This window comes from Heloderma suspectum, chromosome 2 (genome assembly GCF_057233095.1).
Source record: "Heloderma suspectum isolate Gila_16-S chromosome 2, 16-S_ref, whole genome shotgun sequence".
NCBI classification, from domain to species: Eukaryota; Metazoa; Chordata; class Lepidosauria; order Squamata; family Helodermatidae; genus Heloderma; species Heloderma suspectum.
Genome location: NC_139459.1, coordinates 317,694,968 through 317,721,329, shown reverse-complemented (window position 1 = coordinate 317,721,329; position 26,362 = coordinate 317,694,968).

Sequence of the window (26,362 nt, the reverse complement as noted above, 5' to 3'; positions counted from 1 at the left end):
TCTTTTAGATCTTCAGTAAACTTAATGGAACAGAACGTACTTATTGCCCTTCCAGTCTAAAACTGCGAATATTTTTCCAGTGAAACAGTCCATTATTAACATTTTGCTTATGAATAGTTTGTTTCTTTTGCCTTCTTAAAAAATAGTGCATTGTTATGCTAGAGAAAGCTCCTTACTCTTCTGTTTATGAAGGAATAAATCAATGAAATAGATGTTTTTATCCCTGTTCTATTGTTTGTGAAACAAGTAGTGCTGGAAGTAGTTCCCTTTGCAATGCAGTTTATATTACCCAGGGACACACATATGTGTGTTATATTCTGTCTCCTCACTTAGAGCCGAGGGCAGAAGAAAAAAATATTTTGTAAGTGTGGTAGTATTCTCCTCTTTTCAGTCAACAGCTGGAGAGCTTACTCATGCATTTGCCTCCTGTTCGTTTTTATTACAGTGATGTGTTTGCTAGAGATAAGCCTGAGGAAGAATCTGCAATTTGGCTGCACTCCAAATTCCATATTTTGCCCCTATTTTCAATCATTATAAATGACGGCATCATTACACAAGGTCAGAACAAAAATTGCTAAATCATGCTTATCTAGGTTTTGAAGGTTCTGAAGTTCAGATAAGACCAGTGAAGATAACAGGCAGCACTCTTGATGACAGTTGTAAAAGTGAAGAGAAATATCACATCGTGTGAAAGGGTATGCCTCTTTAGGCAGTACTCTTGAGCACACCTGGTTGGGAAGAAATTCCATGGAAATAAATGGCACATTAGGGAGATTTCAGGTACTACAGACGTTTGAAAAATCATAAACATAATACTTGGAGCCAAAATAAATAAAGTGTACTTGGTGAATTTAGAATGTAGATTAGTACTGTAAGGAGCTTAGAAGAGCATGCTCCATTATGGGACTGGAAACCGTGAATTAGGCACCATGTGATCATATGTCAGGTTGCTTGTTCGTATTAAAGGGGGGAGTCAGAGCAGGGCCTGGTCCTTTATGACTTGCTACTTTACAATTTGCCCCTTAGCTACTATTTTAGAAGACTATAGAAGGGTCATGATTTCACTATAATTGGGGCGACTCAAGGGCTGAGAGTTGTTGAATTCATGAAAGACTTCCATCTTTTCCTCCACAATTTGAGCATACAATTTAAGCTGATGACTTGAGGAAATTACTAACAGTGAATAAATGTGTTAGATTTGTGTACATCAGTTAATGTAAACATGTGAGTACAAGGTTATTGCCACTAAACTCATAATTGTCAGGCCTAGATGGGGGGCGTTATCCAACACATTCATACACAGACAAATTGTATTGGTTTGTCAAGGCATCATATTCTGGATCACCCATTCATTTATACCACAGGGAGATGTTGTGGCTTGTATTATAATATAATTCAGTTAGAATCTGCATAATATGAAATGATTAACACTGGAGATGTTGTTTTTTTTTTAAATCCTGCTTTAGTATCTTATTTCCAATTCTAAATCTTAAGATTGCTGAATGCTACCCACATCTAATTAGCCATCCATCAGAGCCAACATTGATCTTTTATTAAGCAGCCCTGTTATCATGAAAATATAAGGATATTATGTCAAAGACTGTGAGAGAATGGGAAAAATATGGATTTAATTACAAATGTTTGAAACAGCTTGCTAATATACATTGCAATGCTCAGTTCTAGCAAAATACTAGTATAAATAAACTGTCACAACCTTTCCATCCCCTTTAATAATCCAGAAAAGAAATAGGCTTTCTGATATTCAGGAGACTGATTGCAAGAAATGAATGTACAATAATATGTTCATAACTATTTATTAGAAGCAAAATGAAGATTTCTAGAGAATTCTAGATGAACAGAAATCATAGAGAATACTTTACCATAGCTGAGCTCAAAACAAATATCTTCAAGTAGTGGGAAATGTACCACATCCTTAAATAAGTTGTCTCAATAACTACACAGTTCCTAAAAGATACTCCTACACAACAATTATCCAATTTCAGATCTTAGTTTCCTTTCCTTTGCTGAGCTTAATACAGTTCATGCTCAAAATGCTCTGCCTCATAAATACCAAAAATACCCCATGCAGCTCAGTGTGTGTGTGTGTGTGTGTGTGTGTGTGTGTACACCAGAATGGACCTGAGCTGGACCTCTCTTCTCTTCCCAGATTTTGAAGGTGGCTGATACGAGACAGACACAGAGGCTGGGTTCACACAACACAACAGCCCACACTCAAGATTGAGTATAAGTTGTCACTGAACTGTCGGTTGTTGTTGAAACATGGCTTGTTGTGTTGTGTGAACCCAGCCATGCTAACAACCCATAGTTTGTTAGCCATGAACAACCCACAGTTCACAACCCAACAACAAACCATTATTATCATCATCATCATCATCATCATTTTTATATTTATATCCTGTCTTTTTCCCAATACCGGGACTCAAGGCGGCTTTACAACATTAAAACTTATACAATTAAAACCTATAAATAGAAATAGAAATACAAGTGTACAAAAGTTAAAATATAATTAAATCATCAATATTAGAATTGTAAAAATATCAAAACACTAAAAGACAACAAGAAAAATTGTATCCATCCATCATATTTTCACAGGTCCAGACTAGTTATCCCCAAAGGCCTGCTGGAAGAAAAAAGTTTTTACATGCTTATGAAAACATATCAAGGAAGGTTCCACTCTCGCCTCCCTGGGAAGCGAGTTCCAGAGCCTTGGGGCAGCCACTGAGAAGGCCCTCTCCCACATCCCCACCAGGCATGCCTGTGATGGTGGTGGGATAGCGAGAAGGGCTTTCCCTGAAGATCTCAGGGCATGAATAGGCTCATAGGGGAGAATACGGTCTTTCAGATAACCTCGACCTGAGCCATATAGGGCTTTATAGAACACGACCAGCACTTTGAATTGTGCCCGGAAACAGACTGGGAGCCAGTGAAGCTGTTTTAACAGTGGGGTTGTATGCTCCCTGTAACCAGCCCCAGTCAGCAGTCTGGCAGCAGCAATTTGAACCAGCTGAAGTTTCCGAACACTCTTCAGAGGCATCCCCATGTAGAGTGCATTACAGTAATCCAAACAGGATGTAACTAAGGCATGTGTCACTGTGGCCAAGTCAGACATCTCAAGGAACGGGTATAGGTGGCACACTAGCTTTAACTGTGCAAATGCACTCCTGGCCACCACTGAAACCTGGGCATCCAGGCTCAGGGCTGAATCCAGAAGTACACCCAAGCTGCGAACCTGTGTTTTCAGGGGGAGTGTAACCCCATCCAGCACAAGCTGAATCCCTATTCCCTGATCTACCTTTCGACTGACCAGGAGCACCTCTGCCTTGTCTGAATTAAGCTTCAATTTGTTTGCCCTCATCCAGTCCATTACTGCCGACAGACACCGGTTCAGCACCCCAACAGCTTCCTTGGAATTAGATGGAAAGGAAAAGTAGAGTTGGGTGTCATCAGCGTACTGGTGACACCGAACCCCAAAACTCCAGACAACCTCTCCTAGTGGTTTCATGTATATGTTAAATAGCATGGGGGACAAAACAGAACCCTGAGGGACCCCACAAGCCCATGGCCAGGGAGTTGAACAGGAGTCCCCCAGCACCACCTTCTGGGTCTGCCCCTCCAAGAAGGAATGGATCCACTGCAAAACAGTGCCTCCAAGTCGCATCCCAGCAAGAACCATGGGTTCTCTTCGTAGGTTGTTCATGGTTAACAAACCATGCTTGGTTAGCGTGGTGGTGGGTTTACACAACACAACAACTCACATTTCAACAACAACCCATAGTTCAGCAATAACCTATACTCAGCCTTTAGTGTGGGTTGTCGTATTGTGTGAATCCTTTCTGCATTTATTTCATATTGCAAGTACACGGATATGACTTTGTATTTCTCTATGCATGCCTCTTTGCCATTTTAGTGTAAAGGGTTGTGGTCTTTCACCATGCTCTTAATGTATAAACGTGCCACTCACGCTGTGTGCGTGCACTTTTTCTGAACTAAAAGTGGTGGTGACAGTAGTCTTTCTGGGATTCTTCTGCTGTCATAACATTAGTAGGCATATCATTATAGGGTTGAAGGGGCAATTTATTTATTTACTTATTTATTGCCGGTATTTTTACCCCAGTCTTCAGCCAAACAAGGCTCCCAGAGCAGCTTACAAAGATTAATCTTGAGACAGTCCCTGACTTCAGGTTTATAATCTAAAAGACACAGCATGAAAGGAAAAGGGATTTGGAGGGAGGAGAACAAAAGTAAAACTCAGGCACCAGTTATTAAATTCAAAGTTCTTGTATGTGTTCTTTCTGGCAAGGAATGGTGAAACAAGCTTCCTGCAGTTGTTACTTCTCTGGCCAATTTATGGGGCTAGGTGGTCTCCCTCTTACCATGATGTCTATCCTTGGAGATGGGGATATGCAGCTTCCCAGCGGCCCTTGGTTCTCTGGCCAATGGATGAGGCCAGAGCCTGCAGTCCCAAGGAACAGTTAGTTGGAGCTGTGGGTACCTTCTGGCAGAGCCGAGTCCCCTGCAGCTGTTCCCTCTTTGGTTGATGTTTGGGGCCAAGTTGATCTCTTCCTTGCCATGATGCTCTTCCTGGGAGGCAGGGGGTGCAGCCTCCCAGTGGTCCTTGGTTTGCTGGCTGATGGATGACATCCATCTGTCTGCCACCCTGGCCAATCAAATTATCAAACGATGATAAAACCCACCTACATTTAGTCTTTTGTCATGATAGCATTCTTTAAATTTGACATTTTCTTTTAGTTATAACTGCTCAGACTAGGATATGTTATTTCAATAAAAATGTTATATCATTAAAAGTCTGTTATCCTATCCCACGAGCCTAAAATCTGACATTGTATTTTTGCAATTCCTACGTTAACTCAAAAATGAAAGATATCATTTAGGAGTGGGGGGGCAGTTTTATTCATTCACAGATGAAATCCAATCTTCACCTTGGAAAATGACACCTTTGTTCTTTATTTGAACATTCATATCCGGCTTGTAGCAAGAGACAAACAATAAGCACAAAATAGAAGTAATTAATAAAATTAATGCCAGCATGATCATTCTTGTGTTAAAAACTGCTTTAAACACTAATAAAAGCAAGCATTTCAATGCATGGGATTAAAAAGTAATTACATGAGGGAGTAAGATCAAGGTCATTTACATAAGGAAGGCTGCAACAATGCTGATCTCCTACGGCACTGCATGCATTGCGAGCGGAGATGGGTTAAAGAAGACACAGACAACAAAGTTTGGGTTGAAAATTGGGCCACATTTATTGATAATATCTGCAAAGGGGTACCTAGGACGGGCAGCTGACTGTGCCAGCGACTAGCAGGCACTTCTTGGGTGAAAACACACCCAGCCTGAGGGGTGGCATCGATCCCGCCACCCCTCCGGACTGCCCCTTCTGGGGGAGGTAGACCTTCCCCTGTCACCCCCAACCCAGTGCCGCACAACACCTGGGTGAGTGAGGAGGGTTGGTCTCCCAGGCAACCCTTATACTCCGCTGAGCTGCACAACCCGTTCGGGGGGCCTCAGGCGTCACCTGTCACCATAAGGTGCCTCTGCATGCACACCATCCCTAATCTCTTTCTGCTTTTGCCCGTCCTAGCCGCCAACTGGAATGTGACCTATGAGATTGGACCTTATTCACCTACAGGACGCACTGTACCCCAATAACAGTGTGAAGCAGGCAAAAAGACCCACAGTAACAGGCCAATTGAACTGTGAGCCAAAAATTCCTACATGGCTCCCAAAGGGGTAACCGGTAAGAAAACCCACACTGCTTAACGGAGGGTGGGAGGGAGCCGCATGAGTGAGAGAGCTGCGGATGGGAGGGGGGCAGAGCTTAAGGCAACTCTGCCAGCCCCTCCTTGTGTGGTGGTGCCACTGGGGGTGCACTAATGACTGGCAGCCACGTCCTCTCACCCCACCCGCCCGCAATGGCCCCCCCCTTTCAGCCAGACAAGCTGGCGCCGGGGTTAGGGCATTTCTGATAAATATACACAATTTTGATCTGAAAACAAGTTGGTAAAGGTAGTGGTGATGTTGATTTCAGTGGGAGAGATTTAAGACAATATTTTAACTTTGCCCTATCCCGACCAGAATGACAACACAACACAGTTAATTGGGTATCAAGACCATGACTTTATTGGATATATGATTGTTCGACAAGACAAATTTCTAACACACTTAGGGCGCAATCCTATGGGAACAATCAGCCACCTCCAAACTCAGAGGTGACTGACTATCCAATGCAGGGCAGGTGGAGCAGAGAAGGGATCTTCTCTTCCATGCTCCAGTCACCCCTGCATTCGTGGCTAGGTGGCCGATTTCAGCTGTCTAGCCAGGGCACCTTGGAGTGGAGGCGGGAGGCTGGACAGCACAGAGGAAGTGTCATAACAGCACTTCCACTGTCACCACTCAACCCCCAGGAACACCCCTTTTTTGGCTGCTCCTCACTTTCTTCTGAACGCGGAGCCGGGAACGAACCACACCACCTACAAAGCATTGGGGGAGGGGAGTTGGTTTTCAGGGAACCGACCTTGGAGCGCTGGCTCCAAGCTTGGTTCCCAGAAAATGAAAAATCCTATGGCCATCAAGATGCTGTCAAGTGTGGGCACAATGTCACTGCAGGAGGCAGTAAGAAGAGCCTCCCTCTGCAATACCATCCTAGATCCCTGCACAGATCAAGCAGCTTATTAATCCAGGGGGTTCAGCACCTGCTAGCAATAAGATCAAGCAGAGGAGCGCTTTACTGCTTCAGCCCATCCCCTCTGTCTAGCATTCAATGGGTAAAGCCTCCAGGGGCCAAAGGTAGTCCCTCACCCCCAACCAGGGCCAGCGTCAAGGGCAGGCATGACTGGGCACTGCCGAGGGCTCACACCCCAGCAAGGGCCCACTGACAAGAGTCCTTGGACTTGCTTCTCATTTTCACCATGGCAACCTGCTTGTTCACTGTCTCTGGCTCTGACCCAGGCAACAGTGGTAGTGAGAAGAAGGAGTGGTAGATGCACCTGCCGGCTTTCTTGCTGGCTCTCTGCCTTTCAAGCAAGCAAATGGCAACAATGATGAGAAAGAAGATGAGGAACAATAGCAGCTGGTGACAATGACAGTGAGAAGGTAGACTTGTGGAGGGGAGGGCTCCATTGGGGTTGTCTTGCCCAAGGGCCCCTAAAACCTAGAGCCAGCAATGCCCCCAACCATGTAGCCTGAGAACCACCCTTCCACTGTCCAGGTGACTCAGAGTGTTCACCACTGCCAGATGACTTACCTCCATCCCTGCTCACATTTCATGCCAGCCATAATCAAGGAAAACTGGGATTCAAGCTAAATTACCCAAAATAGGATTGTACCACACCCAATTAATCAATAGTATAGAGTACAGAAAAACAGTGAGTCACAAAGCCAAACCAGGAAATTTGACCCCCAAAATCCTACTCCAAAAAGGCACCTAGCTAGGCCCATACTGGCACTGGGATGGATGGGTTCTGACGCTATCTGCAAAAGAAACTGAGGAGGGACAGAGCTCCCTTTTAAAGGCTGGCCTGCTCTTTCTCTGCTGATGATCTGACTTCTCTGTCTAGTATTGGAACACTAACTTTCTCAGGCCATGTGTCTCCCATTCTAGCCTGAATGGGGAGAGGGTAAAATTGCCCCCTCTTTAGCACAGAGGAAGAGGATTCCTTTCATTGATATAAATGAGCCTTAAAACTGCTTATCTTTGGATGGATCATGTCACTGTAATGAAAAGTTTAACCTTCCTTTATCCCAATAACAGTTGAAACTGCACATGTAGAAGAAAATATCATCACCTGTAAGCCAGCCTTTAAGGGCGCAATCCTATGCATGTTTAGACAGAGAAAAGGCCTACAAGTCCCAGCATGCTGGGAGTCGTAGGCCTTTTCTCTATCTAAACATGCATAGGATTGTGCCCTAAACCGGTCAATGTAATTTATTATGTTGAAATCCTAACATCATTATTTGGAATTGCTTTTCATTTCTGATATTAATATTAATTGATATTATATATTATTAATGTATAAGTGTTATTCTATAATGTTTTTTGAATGTCTGACTGAAAATTTTCTCCATCTTTTCAGTTTTCGATTTTTAAAAAAATGAAAGAATATATTACGGATAGAGGTTCATTGCTTATGTAAAAAGCAAATGTAATTTTACATGTTCACACAGAACGTTATCTTCAACCTAACAACCTAACAGTCCTAACAATTCTTGTCTGTACATTCATGTACATAAAGCAATATGTGAAACAGCTTATCATGGATGCAGAGAGTAGCACCTCCTGATTATGGCAGCTGGATAAAGCTACAGATATTGCTGTGTCCATGACCACACAGTTAACACATTGCATTATATTTAATATAACACCTTGTCTTTTAGTTCTGAAATGGACTCTAGTTCACAAAAGTTTATTTCAGAATAAACTTCTTAGCCTTGAAGGTGCTACAAGACTCAGGGCCAATCTACGTTGCGCCCACTATCACAACGAATTTGGTGTCCTGTTGGGTTAAACGCTCTTGCATTAAAAAATGATTATCCACACTCAGCCATTTTCCCGTTGCGGTGCTTCATCGAATGCATGAGCTCAGTTCACACTCAAGCGCTGTGCTGTTTTCCTGCTCTTAAGGGTGGCAGCTTTCATTGGAGGATCAGAAACTCTTCCTGTTTCTGCTGATTCCACACCCACCGCGAGGCAGTGGCACGGGAGAGGCTTGTCGTTTTCTGCATTTTTTCCTGGCCTTGGGGAAAATGACAAGCTTGTCCTTGCCGCCACTGCTGTAGCAGGTGGGGGTGGAGGGAAGAAGGAAGCACCTATCCTCTTCTCCACCCCCACCTGCTGGAGGCCAGGGCGAGCTGCTGGGTGGTGTCTGCCAATGCTCTTTTCCCCGTGCCAGCCTTTGACAGCCAGCGCGAGGAAGAGGGGCAGTGGCGGCAGCACCCAGCGCTCGTGTTTGGGGGTGGCTGCTAGAATCTTCGAAGATTCGAAGCTTCATGTCGGTCTGGTCAGTAGTTGGATGGGCTTCACATCTTCACATCACATAGGCTATGTAAATACTTACGTAGCCGATCACGGCGGGGGGGGGGGGGAAACCCAGCGTATGCAAATGGCGGTAGTTGCCGCCATTTGCGTATGCTGGGTTCCCCCCCCCGCCGTGATAGGCTACATAAATACTTACGTAGCCTATCACAGCCTCCGCAGGGACACAAATGGCATCCCTGCGATAGACTTGATTGACTACATAAGTATTTACGTAGCCTATCACGGCTTGACGAGGAGGAAGCGAATGGCAGCTGCAGGACGGCCGCCATTGGCAAAGCAGCGCAGACGGGAGCAGGTAAGTGCTCCGTTTTGCGCGCCTTTTGTGGGGTGGGGGCACGGGGGCTTCATTCCGCGACGGATTTCGGGGGGCCGAATGCACTGGCATTCGGCCTCATCGAGATCCGTCGCGGAATTCTCTGACATCCCTAGTGCTGAGAAAGCTATGCAATCAGTAGCTGGAAGATGACATGGGGCTGTCGAGAGCTGTGATTGGACAGGAGGGAAATACAAACACTGCCGTATATGGACAGGCAGGGGAGGGGACTACAACCAGATATGGTAGCGAAGGTGGAAAATCAGAGCACATTAAGGGAAAATACCGGGATATTAGGGTATTGAAAGCGGGAGCACGGAAGCGGGAAATTCCGGTTCCAATTCAAGGTGAGTACTGTGTAGTGTGAAAGATGGGCAGTGAAACCTCATTGGAAGTGAAAAAACCCTTAAGTATAGATCAGCCCTCATTGTTGGTAGCTCTCAGCCAGACTCACAAAACTGCTTAAAATAAAATGATTACATTTTGTTTATGTTATCCACAGGTTCCTTTTTATCAAAACATTGGAGTTAGTCATGACTAACTCGGGATCTAACCCATTACATTTACTGAGTTTTATTAAAGACACATGTCCTAGGGACAACCAGGAATGCTTACATGAGAAAGGAAGCATCATCTGTGAACGCATCTCTAGACTGCCCAATGTCAGTTTCCTTGTTTGTTTTAGTTTAGTTTAGTTACAAGCCACAGGGCAATGAACAATTTAAAAACAAATAGAATAAAATATGTTTACTAAAAAAGGCTACGGAATCACAGAAGATGCAGCAAAACCCACTAAAATCCAGCAAAGCTATAAAAAGTCCAACACTCTAACCACTACACCTCACTGGCTCTCTTGGATCCAGCATTGTCAGTACAGAAACAGGTGGATTCGGTGGCACACAGCACCTTTTATTAGCTTAGGCTGATATACCAAGGGTGTCCTTATCTGGACAGATATAGCCTAGCTATTGTTATCCACGCTCTGGTAACCTCTTATCTGGATTACTGCAATGAGTTATACATGGGACTGCCTTTGAAAATGATCTGGAAACTTTTGCTGGTCCAAAATAGCCTGGGCAAATCTTTTCCTGGTGCCCCAAACAAAGACATCAGCATTGCCACCGCATGAACTTCTCTGTGGAAGGCATTATGGAAGGTGATGCAATACAATCTCTGGGGAAGGCATGCAATGCATCACCTTCCGTTTGGTCACTATCCCTGTAATAACAAATGACAGGGGAACTTAGGTCAATAGGTTGAGCAGTTTCATACAGGAGATTGTCCTTCAAGATATCAGGTCCCAAGCTATTTAGGGCTTTGTTGAAAATAATCAGCACCTTGAATTGTGTCTGGAAACAGATTGGCCACCAGAATGCAGCAGTTTAAAAATGTTGGGGATTTGTAGCAAAGAGGTGCAGTCCCATGAAATAATATGTGCAGGATTGTAAGATTATACATAGAAAGTTTGATCCAGAGATAAAGGTGAAGAAGACATTCTGGCAATGGTGTTATTCTGTGAACAGTTGTGCAAAAGCTAGGAGAAGACATTCTGCATCATTGTTTAAGAACTTGTGCAAGAGGTTGTGCAGCACCTTGTGCTAGCACGCATTTGAGACATTGTGCAAGAGATTAAGAACGCCTTGAGAAACAGAAGCATGTTTCTGGATTTCAGTTCTCTTCTCTTGCACAAAGATCATGCACTAAGTCAGAAAAAGCCTTTCTGCACATGGAAGAGGCTTTCAGCTTGCTGATCCAACTCACAGATAGGAATGAGGGAGAAATTCATTCTGTTTGCATTTCAATGTGAACTTGACTTATTTTGCACTTTTCAAACCACTATGCAAACTAAAACTTAGTTATCATTCAAAATTCGCACGTCTCTTAATTTTGCAGTTGAGTTCTCCAATTAAAACGTGTACAAAAATGCTTATATTAGAGAAAATATAATTAAAATGCATTATATTAGGAAAATGCCTTTTCTAAGAGGACCAAAAGAGCATATGAATAAATAACAATATAATGAACTGTTGATAGAGATTGGGGAGGCGGGGTGATATACATTCACAGAACAGCACTAGAACATTTGTATATATATGAGAAACTGGGCAGTATCCAGCCGTGTCATTCTGCTAGCTTAAAAGATGTTGTGCTACCTGAAACTAAATTTCAAACCATGCCAAAGAAGAAAATCCAGCTAAAGTTACATTTGTGCAAGCACTTGGGCATTACGCTTACGCAACCTGTTGTGCAACCAGTTGTGCTTTACTTTGTGCAACCTATTGTGCATTTGTTGTTTATTCGGTCAGTCGCTTCCGACTCTTCGTGACTTCATGGACTAGCCCACACCAGAGCTACCTGTCAGCTGTTGCCACCCCCAGCTCCCCCAAGGTTGAGTCTGTCACCTCCAGAATATCATCCATCCATCTTGCCCTTGGTCGGCCCCTCTTCCTTTTGCCTTCCACTTTCCCTAGCATCACCATCTTCTCCAGGGTATCCTGTCTTCTCATTATGTGGCCAAAGTACTTCAGTTTTGCCTTTAATATCCTTCCCTCAAGTGAGCAGACTGGCTTTATTTCCTGGAGTATGGACTGGTTTGATCTTCTTGCAGTCCAAGGCGCTCTCAGAATTTTCCTCCAGCACCACAGTTCAAAAGCATCTATCTTCCTTCGCTCAGCCTTCCTTATGGTCCAGCTCTCGCAGCCATAGGTTACTACGGGGAATACCATTGCTTGAACTATGTGGACCTTTGTTGTCAGTGTGATGTCTCTGCTCTTTACTATTTTATCAAGATTTGTCATTGCTGTCCTCCCAAGAAGTAAACATCTTCTGATTTCCTGGCTGCAGTCAGCGTCTGCAGTAATCTTTGCGCCTAGAAAGACAAAGTCTGTCACTGCCTCCACGTTTTCTCCCTCTATTTGCCAGTTATCATGTGCAACATAAAGATTTACTGGAACTCAGCTAGCGCTATTTGAGTTTGTGGAATGATACCGCTGGATAGACTGTTTCATTTACTTTTCTCCCATACATTTTCCCAAATAAAATATTTTCGTCGTGTATGGGGGATAGTCAGTATGGCAATGCCATAAATGGATTTATCTAAGAGAACTATTTTTATTAGTATTATTGGTAGCAGTAGTAGTATTTGTATTATTTGCCTCCCAAAATAGCAGAAAATATAGGGAAGTCTTTGTAGCAGGTTCAAGGCAGAGAGGTTCTATATATCTTAGAAGACAGGATTTTACCACTGCAATTCTTAAAGGCCATTACAGCACTAATGGCACTGGAATAGGGTCTCCTTGCTGAAGCTACATGAGCACTCATTCATAAGCAGATCAGGTAACGTGAGGTGATTGATCTCTCAAATATTTGATATTGATCCTATGTAAAATAACTGTGGTTGTTCTCATTATCCATATAAATGCTTTTCTGTGTTTTTTTTAATGTTAATCTTACTGTCATCCTTGTTCAGAATTCTTTTGTTGAAAACAAAAGATGAACAATGACATTTTTTCAATAATGAAAAAAACACCCACTCCAAACATGAGATATATGTTGCAGCTGCCACAACAACAGATTACAGAACTGATGAGTGATGGATAAAATGGCAGCTCAAAATGACAGGCCTCAAAAATCACAAGAAATTTGCTGAATGTTATTCCCTTGGAACCTTAGCAGCCACAAGTCTCCCTGCCCTGTCCCTGAATGTTGGATATCAAGAATGAAAACAAAATTAAATGCATACATAAAATGGGAGGTATAGCATTCATTGTTACCAAGTCACCAGTTTGTTCAGCTTTCTTCTCTAAAGTGTGCTTCAGTTAAGTTCTTTTACTTGCCTGCCCCGTTTCTTTGTTTTTGAAAATCCAGTAGCATACCTTGATGTGAACTCTCTAGGTATATCATGAGAAATATGGGCCCCATTTTTCAAAACATTCATATCTAATGGCAGTAGTGCTGCCAATAATAAAGACTATTTGGGGAAAATTACATTGCCAAAGAATGCATAAAGATGGAACATGTCAAAATGCAATGGTATTTTCCACATTCATTTCATTAATACTTGTCAGCAGGGGAACATCATACCGTTAATTACTGTATGCTGTTCCTGGTGGTTTACAAGCAAGCAATTTTTTTAAAATCATTCCCTCCATTTCCAGTGTTGAGAAGTGAGTGCCATTGCTTATATAATCAAAATGTCACCAGGCACATACAAGAGGAAAACTCTTAAGGTTTGCAGGTGTATAAAAAACTTGGGGAGGAGGGGGCCCCAAAGACACAATTCTATGCATGGTCAGGCAGAAAAAAGTCCTACAATTCCCAGCATTCCCCAGCCAGATGGCTGGGGGATGCTGGGAATTGTACGACTTTTTCTGTCTGACCATGCATAGGATTGCACCCTAAGGGGATATGAGCCACTCCAAAACAGCCCAGTGAGGACTGAGCATGCTCAGTGGCATGGAATGCTATCTGACTTTTGGGTGGGAAAACAGAAAACTGAAGAGAAATAGCTATGGAATGGGAAGAGGGCATGGCTGGCTGACTGACTGAAATATTGGACAGAAGCACTCCATGCTGTAACATTTTGTTGCAGGTCTCCCCACCTGTTACTTTCCTATTGCTCAAACTATTTCAGGACATGGGAAATAAACAGCCAAGCCACAAATTCAAGTATTTCTGCTCTCACATAAAGCAAAACTAATTCAGGTTTTCACACTGTTAGAAAGGCTGAATACCCAGAAAGCAAATCATTGGACAGTCATTTATTTGCTTAAAACCAACAGCCAAGAAAGTAAATGATAAGAATGACCTTAATGATGGTTTTCTCTCATTATTTCTAAATGCATGTCATGAGTTTAAAGGTCTAGATCAGGTCTCAGCAACCTGGTGCCCTCCAGATGTTCTGGAGTACAACTTCTATCGTCCCTGTCCATTGGCCATGCTGACTGGGGCTTATGGGAGTTTATTATTTTTATTTATTATTACATTTATATCCCACCTTTTTTTTTCTCTTCCAAGGAAGCAAGGCAGCTTATATAATCCTCCTCCTCTCCATTTTATCCTCACAACAACCTTGTGAGGTAGGATAGGCGGACTCAGTGACTTGCCCGAAGTCACCCAGTGAATTTAATGGCCAAGTGGGGACTAGAAACCAGATCTCCCAAGTCCCAGTCCAACACTCTAACCACTTCACCACACTACCTCTCAGTTGCAGGCCCATCATCAGTGGTCAGCATGGGCAGGCAGCTGTCAAGGGCCCAACAGGTCAGAAGGATCCATCTCTGCTGCAGCTGATTGTTCATCTGAGAGCCAAAGCATATGGCAACTTGCTACTTTTTGCACCCAGACTACCATGCAGATTTTCAAATATTCCTTCTTATTTCAGTCTAGCAGAGTAGGTACATGACCCTGATTTGGATCATGACCCCAGTGTGAGAGGCAGGAAGGCTTTTAAGATCTGGATCAGGTTCCCTGCATCCACTCTAGAGTAAAAATGAACTAAAGACATAGCTGCTAGACACAGATTCAATTTCAAAGTAACACGTGTTTCGGCCCTCAATCGCATTTCTGAAACAGCTGCTGGTGGAGAGAGAGAACAGTTTCAGACAAGAGTTCATACTATTTCTAACTCAGCTCTTTTTTCACATGAGAAATGTGGGGCTGGTTTTTGTTTTCTTTAACTCACCCCCTGACCTGACATGATAGGAAAAAAAAATGGCCACTGCAATAAAAACAAAGCCTACAAAGGCTTCCAGTTTTTTCCACTTCCTTTTCAACATTCTAAATCAACAGCTGATAGGCACTGGGGAGGGACTCTCATTTCTTGTTAAAAGGCTTATTTTAAAAAGATAAAAGCAGATTTTAATTTTTTCAGAAACCTTGACTTAAAAAAATGGTCACCAGCCTGTCTCTAGAAGTCACTATTGACCGGGGGAGAAGTTTTGTTTTCAATTTTTTGCCTTTAAAACTGCTTTCTCTCCCTCAAACTTTCTTCCTGAAAATTTTAGGGTATTTAAAACCAACACTTCTTTCTGGCACCTGTAAACTGCAGAAAGATTGGTGAAACCCTTCCGATTTTATGAAGGTTAGAACGACCTCCTCCCCACTTATCATTTTATATGGTAAAATCCTGTTTTTACTCACAGACCTTAATGTCATGTGTCCCCGCATCTACATCTTGCCCTGACCTTCAAAAAAGCCGGGGGGGGGGGGGGATAAATACTTCATTCAATAGGAATTTCACCAAGTTTTGCAAATTAAAATCACAGCAAAAAGTAACATCACTAAAGAGAAAGTGGGCTTCAAAGCTTGATGTTTTAATATTAATTAAAAAGCAGGAATTAACTGATGGTTATCTGGCCACCCTGGGAACATTAGATGCTTTAAATTTGCTGTTAATTTTATGCAGATTAATTAACATACAAAAAGTCCAGATTTATGTCATTCATAATCATCATCCCTTGGGGGGGGGGCTGTCTTACCTTAATTTCTCTCCCCTCAACCCTCCCCCCCAAAAAAATCTCTCTCTCTTTCTTTCTTTTTAAGAAGTAACTCCTACCTATGCAAACTACTTATCTCCCAGGTGAAATATTCTCTTGGGACACGAATTGTGATTCCTATAGTAAGTGAAAAGCGTTTCATGTCTCACTTTCATCTCCTGAAAGGTTACTTTAAAAAGTTAACTCCTCAGGAGAAGTAGATGCATTCTCAAATTAAGTATTCAAAGCATTGGCTGGAAAAAACGTATTGCACCCACAGCTCACACTAGCTGGAAAGGAAAAGCATCTTTGAAAATAGGATAATTTCAGTATTCTAGGGTATACACCTAAATCTATTCCCTTGGCAATATATTCTGCTTATGATGCATTTGTTCACCAAATATACATGGCTGAGTTTTGGAAAGGGGCGTGGCGTGGGGAGGTGTCACAAATTCACTGAAGCCTTCACATGTATTTCAATAATGGTTGAAGTGTGTCTCCAATAGACTTGATACAATATTGCATCTATTTCACCATATCTGACATCAATCCCTGGGAAAATTCTGGACCAGATGATAAAGCAATCTATCTGGAAGCACCTTGAAAACAATGCCGTGATTACTCGAAGCCAACATGGATTTGTCAAAAACAAGTCCTGCCAGACGAATCTGATCTCATTTTTTGATCAAGTAACCTCCCTTGTGGACTGTGGGAATGCTGTAGACATCATATACCTCGACTTCAGCAAAGCTTTCGACAAAGTGCCCCATGATATCCTGATTAGCAAGCTAGCTAGAAGTGGGCTAGATGAAACAACGATCCAGTGGATCCACAGTTGGCTACAGAATCGGACTCAAAGAGTGCTTATCAATGGGACCTTCTCAAACTGGGGAGAGGTAACGAGTGGGGTACCACAGGGCTCAGTCCTGGGCCCAGTGCTCTTCAACATTTGTATTAATGACTTGGAGGAGGAGGTGCAGGGAATGCTGATCAAATTTGCAGATGACACAAAATTGGGTGGGATAGCTAATACTTTGGAAGACAGAAACAAAATTCAAAGTGATCTGGATAGACTGGAGTGCTGGGCAGAAAGCAACAGAATGACATTTAATAGGGATAAATGCCAAGTTCTGCACCTAGGAAAAAGAAACCAAATGCACAGTTACAAGATGGGGGATACGTGGCTCAACAACAGTACAAGCGAGAAGGATCTTGGAATTGTTGTCGATCACAAGCTGAATATGAGCCAACAATGTGATATGGCTGCAAAAGAGGCCAATGCTATTTTGGGCTGCATTAATAGAAGCATAGCTTCCAAATCCTGGGAAGTACTAGTTCCCCTCTTCTCGGCACTGGTTAGGCTTCATCTGGAGTACTGTGTCCAGTTGTGGGCACCACACTTTAAGAAGGATGCAGACAAACTGGAGAGGGTTCAGAGGAGGGCAACAAAGATGATCAGGGACTGGAAACAAAGCCCTATGAAGAGAGACGGAAAGAACCGGGCATGTTTAGCCTTGAGAAGAGAAGACTGAGGGGAGATATGATAGCGCTCTTCAAGTCCTTGAAAGGTTGTCCCAGAGAGGAAGGCCAGGATCTCTTCTCCATCATCCCAGAGTGCAGGACACGGAATAATGGGCTCAAGTTACAGGAAGCCAGATTCCGGCTGAACATCAGGAGAAACTTCCTGACTGTTAGAGCAATACAACAATGGAACCAATTACCGAGGGAGGTGGTGGGCTCTCCCACACTGGAGGCGTTCAAGACGAGGCTGGACAGCCATCTGTCGGGGATGCTCCGACTTGGATTCCTGCATTGAACAGGGGGTTGGACTCGATGGCCTTGTAGGCCCCTTCCAACCCTACTATTCTATGATTCTATGATTCTATCTTTTAAGAGAGCAATCCTTTGGCCCCAAGATAGAGTCTGGGGGACCATAGGATAGCTTGTATTCCTGGTGCTCTGACCTTGGGCCTAGGAGTCCAAGCTCCCTGCTCCTTCCCCGTACAGCTGGCGCAGAGAGAACCATGCCAGCTGCCTCTCTGAGGTTGCAAAGGGAAGGGAAAGCATGCATGCTGGTGGCAGGGAGGGAAGGGGAGGGGATGGCCTCCCCAGCCATCTTCCTTCCCCCTCCCTGACACCACAGCTAGATGGGCAAAAAAGCCCATCTAGCTTAATTGCAGAGGGCGAGGCATGGCAGAGGTGACAATCGCCTCCACCACACACCCCGCTCTGCACTAGATACTCGTAAGCCTCTGAGTTCAGATTGGATAGGATTGCGCGCTAAACGTCTTTACAACAACTATGACATTTTCTCTCTTTTTTAGAGGATCATCATAGTCTAAGCCTCGCTGTAAGACCTCTGTGTTTGCCTATTTGTATGGCTACAACCTAATGAAAAATTGGGTTGTAAAAAAAAAATTAAAAAAATCCCAGGAAACCCATCCTGCTAGCAAGTGCTATTGACAATGCGCAATAGCGTTGGTTTCTGCTCCTGCAGTGTCAACAGCACCAGCACGCAGAGGCTGGTTGGGCCCGTCCCTATATTATCCTAACATAAACTCATATCTTAGCCACACAGCATGGCTCCAACCAGGGTTGACTGACTCCAGATTTTGGTCAGCTTCGGCTCCTCGGTCAGTAGGCCATTCATGGACCTAAACAGTGAGAGCTCCAGTTCCTCTTGTGGTGGTGACTGATGCTGCTGAGAAGGCAGTGGGCTCCAGTCAAGATGGAGGGAGAAAACCTCACAAGAACACGTGCAGAAGCAGAAGTTGAGGAGACACTGCTAGACCCAGGGAACTTGAATTTGCCAGAGGGGGCGGAAGAGGTGAACTAAGATGAGATGTCCATTTGCTATGGCAATATGGATAAACACATCCACTGTGGTTGAAGAAGAGGGGACCGAGCTGCTGTAAGGTCCTAGGCCAGGACCTTACTGTTTTGCTGCCCTAGCAACACTCGTGCGCCTGTGCTCAGTTGTCTAAGGAGCAGGAGAAAGCAGCTACAGCACAGCCTAGGAGAAAACCCCAGTTTGAGCACTGAGGCAATTGGGCTGACCTCTGAGAGCCTATATTCTTACGAGGTGGGGACTGGATTTAGCTCCTTACAGAACACTCTGCCACCAAGGATTTTGCTGTGTGCTGGGCTACGCACACAACAAAAAGGGGACATTCTCAAAATAGTGGCAGTTCATGTTAGGGCATTGGGGCTAGTGCCCAAGTATGCCAAGTTGCCAACCAATGACTCTGAGCTTTGAGCCAAATCTCTGTCCTCAACTTTGCAGTGTTATTGCTATGATCTTTTGAGAGTTCTCTTTTTTATTATTTAAATGGGTACTGTGGTACTTTTTTTTTTTTTAAGCTGATGTTTGCTGGGGGTTTTAGAATGTTTGCTGCTGTTGCTGTTTTTATTTTGTTTTTACTGTATCTAATACCGAATCGGTTTTTATTATGTTTTATTTTTGCAAGGCAACTTGGGAAGGGCTACTGGCTTGAAGGGCGGCCAAGACATATTTTAAATAAATAAATAATGGGGGCTAGTAACATGCTAATATATATATTTAGAATATTAAGGACAGATATATTCAATGTTATCAAAATCATTCTGCACTATTTTTTAAAGTTCTGTTACCCCCAAATGAAATGTCATCCAGCATCAGCAGCATTTGTGTTTGTGCAGCAGTGTGTTTCATTACTGCAGTTTGCCATGGTTTGTGAATGCTTAACAGCAGCATGTAAAATGCAAACTGATCTCCTTCTTCTGACATTCTTGCTGATTTAAGATTTTGCACATTTCCTGCATTTTTGGCATTGACTCTAACTGTAAAAGGAAATATGTGTCATTATAAAACAGGGGTGCACAACACATGCACCTCTCAGCTGTGGGTTGTGAACACCCTACCCATGTTTCTCACAGCCCAGCTCAACAACTCTAAGTGAAAACTGCAGAAGGGAGGACCTCATAGGAACCAAAGAAAGGAGGCTCTCTTCACTGGTTAGCAGGGAAAACCCATTCCTGTCTCCAGTCAGTGATCATAGGTAAAAGCAATTTAAGGGGCAACCCTATGCATGTTTAGACAGAAAAAAAAGTCCTAAAATTACCAGCATTCCCCAGCCAGCATGATTAGCAGGGGAACGCTAAGAATTGTAGGACTTCTTTCTGTCCAGACATGCATAGGATTGCACCTTTAAAGACTTTAAATACCCTGCTGATATTTTATACTGTGAAAGTAAAGCAAAGCAAGATTGCTGTAATGGATGCATGAGGCTGATAAAAATTTTAAGAGCCATGGGGATGTTTTTTCTCTTTCACTGATTACACTCTGAATCTTCAGTATTTATGGGATCATAGACCAGACAACAGATGGAGGAAGAAGTCTCAGTGCTTTGGAAAGAGGCTTGCTGTACAAAGAAGGCCCCACTCTCTCTCTCTCTGTCAGCACCACCCATCTTCAAGGATTAAAATGGGAAATGTGCACACGAGTATGTATTTAGAAAAAAGAAAAAAAATGCTATTTGGGGTAAGGCATTGCCTTTCCTGTGGAATAGCCTTACCTGTGATTATCACTTTTAAATGGGTAACAAGAACCCTGATCAAGTGCAGTGGGAAATTAATAATGGCACACTTACATACGTACATGAGAAATTTGACTAGTCTGATAGGTGTTCTTTGGATCTCTTCAACATCTTTGGTTTATTCTATTTTATTTAAAGATGTATACCCTGCCTACCTTTGGATCAAATGATCTCAAAATTAGCAGATTCAGATATACATAGTGAATGCACAGAATCTTCAAAGAGCAGCAGCCAAGCCCCATGGTAAAGATTACACCAAGTATCACCATCAGTATGGTGCCAAATGTACACTGATCACTTGCCCCATGCCAGTGGACTTTGCTTCATCAGTGCAAATTGTCCCATGACAGAAAGGTGTAGGAACAATAGTAGATCCAGGGAAAGAGAGATTGAGCTGCTCCATAGATGCAAGGGTATACCTGTACCCAGCCCATCACATGTCCTCCATTAGTGACTAGAGCTCAGATGGAATCCCCTTATTATGAAACCCAAGGCCAGATCTGTAGCAGCATAGAAGCCTTGTGCTGACAAAAATCTCAAGATCTGCCAGCAAGTTTCTTCCCTTTTCTACAGTTCCTTTATTCCCAAATAAATATTTTCATTATTTCCCTGGAGCAATTACCATAACAATATGCTCTCTCATAAGTCTGGGCAAAACATCAAGACTGTTTTGTAGAAAATTGTGTAGTGGTGCATAATTTGGGCCAGTGTTCTGGTAAGAAGAAGCAAAAAGAATAGAGAAGCAGCCCATCAGTATACTTACATATTATTTGTGATGGTGACATCATCTCTCTTGGTCACATTTATAAAATTGTGTATTATGATATTTACACATTTGGGGCATGAACCATGGAAAGGTTTCCTCAGCAAGACTTCTTCCTGCTAGATTGAACTCTTGACAGCTGCCTCTCACAGATGAACCAGAAAATCAGAAAATTATTATAAACTTTGACAGTTACTATGAAACGGAAATTTAGTGGTACCTAATTTACTCTGAATTAACATGCAAACAGATAATTCAGATTTCTAAGTAAATCTGTCTATATCCCTTTGTTGAACCATTTTCTTTCTTTCTTTCTTTCATCTTAACCCTTCCCTTTTTAATGTTCTCTTTGCACATCTAAAAATGTGTAAGGTTATTTGTCCGCTTACTGTAAAAAGCACCTGGCTCACAGTTCTCTTTCCAACATCTTGTAACATCTTAACGTATTAGTTGCTTATTATTCTCCTGACGGTGACAGTTCAAACAACATGAAGTGTTTTCTGCTTGGTATTCCCCCAGGACAATCTGTGTAAAATAACAGGTTGTTAGGATGATGCAGAACTAGGAAGGAACCAGTCAGTTCTGCTCCATGGAGTCAAAAATGTCAGAGTGGACTGTAAAAGCAGAATGGTTTCTACAGTTTACTCCATAGTGAAGGGTACTTACTGCTTTACTGACCCCTCACAGCATCACAGGGCATTTGATCCCAGGATGTGGGGAATCCATTGCATCTCAGGAGAGAAGGCCTTCAATCCAGCAAGCAAAAAGTAAGAGATAGGAAAGAACATTGGTTACTGGGTGAATTAAAATACATGAATAAATAACCTTTTCAAGAGTATTCTCTTGAACAAAATGCCCCATCGCATGCCACATACAAATGCTTGCTCTTTTTAATAGCTTTGATCAGACCTTAAAGTTCACCTAGCCTAGGGGCAAACTACATGGTATTTTATTCAGACTTTTTAATTTATGGTTAAGTTAGCCACTTATATTTTGAAGGAAAAGCAGCCTTGGCATCTATGGGGATTTTCTGTCTCCACAACTACCACCACCTATGGTGAAACTGCTCCTTCACTGGGCAATCCCACCTTGTTGTTGTTGTTCAGTCATTAAGTCGTGTCTGACTCTTTGTGACCCCATGGACCATAGCACGCCAGGCCTTCCTGTCCTCCGCTCTCTCCCGGAGTGTGCTCAAGTTCATATTCATTGCATCGGTGATGTTATCTAGCCATCTCATCCTCTTCTGTCCCCTTCTCCTTTTGCCTTCAATCTTTCCCAGCATCAGGGTCTTTTCCAGGGAGTTTTCTCTTTCATTAGGTGGCCAAAATATTTGAGCTTCAGCTTCAGTATCTGTCCTTCCAATGAGCAGTCAGGGTTGATTTCCTTTAGGATGGACTGATTTGACCTCCTTGCAGTCCAGGGGACTCGTAAGAGTCTTCTCCAGCACCACAGTTCGAAAGCATAAATTCTTCGGCGCTCAACCTTCCTTATAGTCCAGCTCTCACAGCCATACGTTACTACTGGGAAAACCATAGCTTTGATTATACAAACCTTTGTCAGCAAGGTGATGTCTCTGCTTCTTACTATGCTGTCTAGGTTTGCCATAGCTTTCCTCCCAAGGAGCAAGCGTCTTTTAATTTCATGGCTACGGTCACTGTCTGGGGTGATGCTTATATTTCAGGCCTAAGGAAATCTCTGACACTGCAACTCAAGAGTTCCCTAAGCTGGCCCTTTTCCTCTGCCACCAATTCACTTAGAGCACAATCCTATGCATGTTTAGACAGAAAAGAGCCCTACAATTCCCAGGATGCCCCCATCCAGCTATGCATGGTGGAAGTTACAGAACTTTTTTCTGTCTACACTTGCATAGGACTGTGCCCTTAGAATACTTTAAAGCCTCCTAATAGCGTGGTATAAGAGGCTTACACATGAGATAGGCATCAACACTAGAAATAAGATGAACTATTAAATAATTTAATTCATTAAAGGATTTTTTTTTACATAAGCAAATACTAATATTTATTTAAGGGTTTTCAAGAGACTGCTTACTGACCATCTTTAAGGAGTCAAGAGACACTGTTACTGCTACAAGCCTCTTAGGCAACAATCCTATGTGAAGAAGCGTCCACCTCCGAACTTGGAGGCCACCGCCTATCCAATGCACAGCGGGAGGAGCCTGGAGGGGATCGTCTCCTCCGGGCTCCAGCCACCCATCATTCACAGCTAGATGGCCAATTTCGGCTGCAGGACGTCAGAGCACGGGATGGGTAGGCCAGACGCCACATAGGAAGCATCATACTGGCTCTTCCACACTCCCTGGCCCTCGTCGCCCCCAGGAATGCTCCCTTTTGCCCCACTCCACGCTACTCTTACGAGTGTGGAGCCCAGGGACAATCTTCACCGCCTACGAGGCGGCAGGGGAGGGGGCAGGGAGGCGGTTCTCCGAGAACTGACCTCAGAGCGGGGCTCCGAAGTCAGACCCCGGAAAACAACTAATCCTACCACCATCTAGCCACTGACTAGGGGCCATAGGGTTATGCCCTTAATTACGTCTTTTACTTCAGGCCAAATTCCCTAAATCTTCACCCCACCCCGATACACTTATGACCAGGTCCAGTTCTTGGGTAGAATCTTCCTCTGATTCCCGAAGCTCCTACAGTTGTATTTTTGGCTGCTTGGACAGTTTATCTGGTTTTTTACTGCCTGCTTGTATAACCTTCTTCTGGCAAGATCTTAGGCAGCCTCCTGGCATAACACAATCACCTGCTTCCTACTCCAGACAGCCACGTATAGTTATCCCACACAGAAGGAATAGCTTAATATTCAGGCTTTAACTATTCACTTTCTCCTCAGCTTTCTCACAGTCCCATCACACCACCCAGCAGACCTTCTCCCTCTCTGTCTACTAACAGACTGTCTACTAACAGAGAGCCAGTGTGGTGTAGCGGCAAGTGTTGGACTAGGAGCTGGGAGATCCGGGTTCTAGTCCCCACTCGGCCATGGAAGCTCACTGGGTGACTTTGGGCCAGTCACAGACTCTCAGCCCAGCCTACCTCACAGGGTTGTTGTTGTGAGGATAAAATGGAGAGGAGGAGGAGAATGTAAGTCGCCTTGGGTTCCTTCCAAGAGGAAAAAAGGCAGGGTATAAATGCAATACATAAAATAATAATAATAATAATAATAATAATAATAATAATAATATAATAACAACAACAACAACAACAACAGACTCTCTCCCCAAATCCTCTACTGTCAACTCCTTAACTGTCATTTACCAGCCCTGGTTTTCCACCTAGCTAGAATCCCCAGCCAGTCAGAATTTAATTTACCTGATTCAGGGTCCGTCTAACAATATTCAAAGCAATGGTCTCTTCTCCCTCTCCAGAAAATTACTAAGCAACTACTACTCAGACCTTTGATAGTAATGAAGCAAGGCCTCAGGGCTACTCAGAATCAGATACATTATGGCCTCCCAGAGGCCACACAAAGTAAATATTCCCGAACAACAGTTATATACATGGCATTTCTTCACAACACCCAAATCTGGAACTTGCTCCCAGTCAGAATTGGGGAACAGCAGCAGTTTCCTGCTGAAAATACCACCACCCAGCTGATACTTGCTCTGAAGGTGCTGTTTAGACCCTCTGGTCCTTGGAGGAAGGAGAGGGGGTAACAGGGAAGGAGGAGCAGTGGCTAATGAGGGGAAGACACTACCACCTCCATATTCTGAAATAATTTGCGGAGAGAAATGTGCAGGCTAGGCCCACCTACCACCAGAACTGCCCACCACCAGCTTCCTCCCCTGACTAGCATCAGTTGGACATTCATGAGAATGATTTCTTCACATATATAGAGGTATGCGCAGAGAACCTGTTCTTGTGAACACCTACTAGACATTCATCAGGGCAGGTAGTTTCCAGCTCTGGCAGTGGGAAGGCTACCACTGTGGCCCTACGAACCTACATGAAACCCTTTTAAAATTGGGTGCTTCAAGTATTCCATTGCACACTCAAAGCAGTGTGGTTTGTTTCAGGCCAGGCAAGAGATGGGAACTGAGAAACCTAGTGGTGAGAAACTGCGACAGAGCAACTTCCTGCATGGTCTGTGACTCCTATGTTGCTACAGCAATGGGGGATGGAGCAGTACGATGTCTAGTTAACAGAATGACATTCCTTTTATCGTACAATTCAAAGGCAGTATGTGAATCTTTTACAACTATGAAAAACTAAGTTTACTTAGCAAAAAGAAAATTACTCAAGACTGATACAGAATGGCAAGGGCTAGACATATGCAACTTGGAGCAATGCAGTAAAAATGTGCCAGCTAAATGAAATAAAGATGAGCTGAGGAGCTTATGGACTTCTGTAAAATGATCTTCTCTAGTGAGCTATAAACCTTTTTTCTCCCCCATGAATTTTAGATGAAATTTCACCAATTAATAGAATTTTGGTGGTTGCCAGAGAGACATAGATTAGAATTTGATGTTTGTTTTTCAGACTTTCCCTGCAAGAGATATAACAGTGACTAGATGTGTGATATTTCACTGGCTTCACTTGAAGTATAGATGTTTTTGTTTTTTTACTTTGCAGTTTAGTTAGTCATATACTTGAACCAGACAGTTCTAAAAGAGGAAGAACAAAGGAAGGCATTGAGTTAAATAATTAGAATAATTGCTTTCATATCAACACAGTGAGTGTAAACAAACTGGGAAGTATCCACGACAGATCTACAGAGAAATAACATGTCTCAAGATGCTGAAAAATATAACTTTATTTTCAATAAAGCCCAATGCGTTTTGGCCCTGATATCTTTAGGGGCCTTCTTCAGGGGCTACAAAAGAGACAATACACAAAATTTGATTTCTTAAAATGAACAATAAACAACAGCAAATCAATACAAATTGCATATGCCTTTAAAATTGCCTTCTGAGGACTCAGAATATCTCTTTAACTCAATAACTGGCAGGTAAAATTATTACTGAAGGCATCAGATTAAATATCCTATACATGGGTGTTGGCAGTACCTCACTCAGGTGCTAACAATTTTGGAGACATAGGAGGTTACCCCCCAAAGCCTCAATTACTGTAGAGGAAAGAAAGTAGTTCCTCATTAAGGCCTTTTGGAGGCAGTATTTTTTTAGTCTTACAAACCACAGTA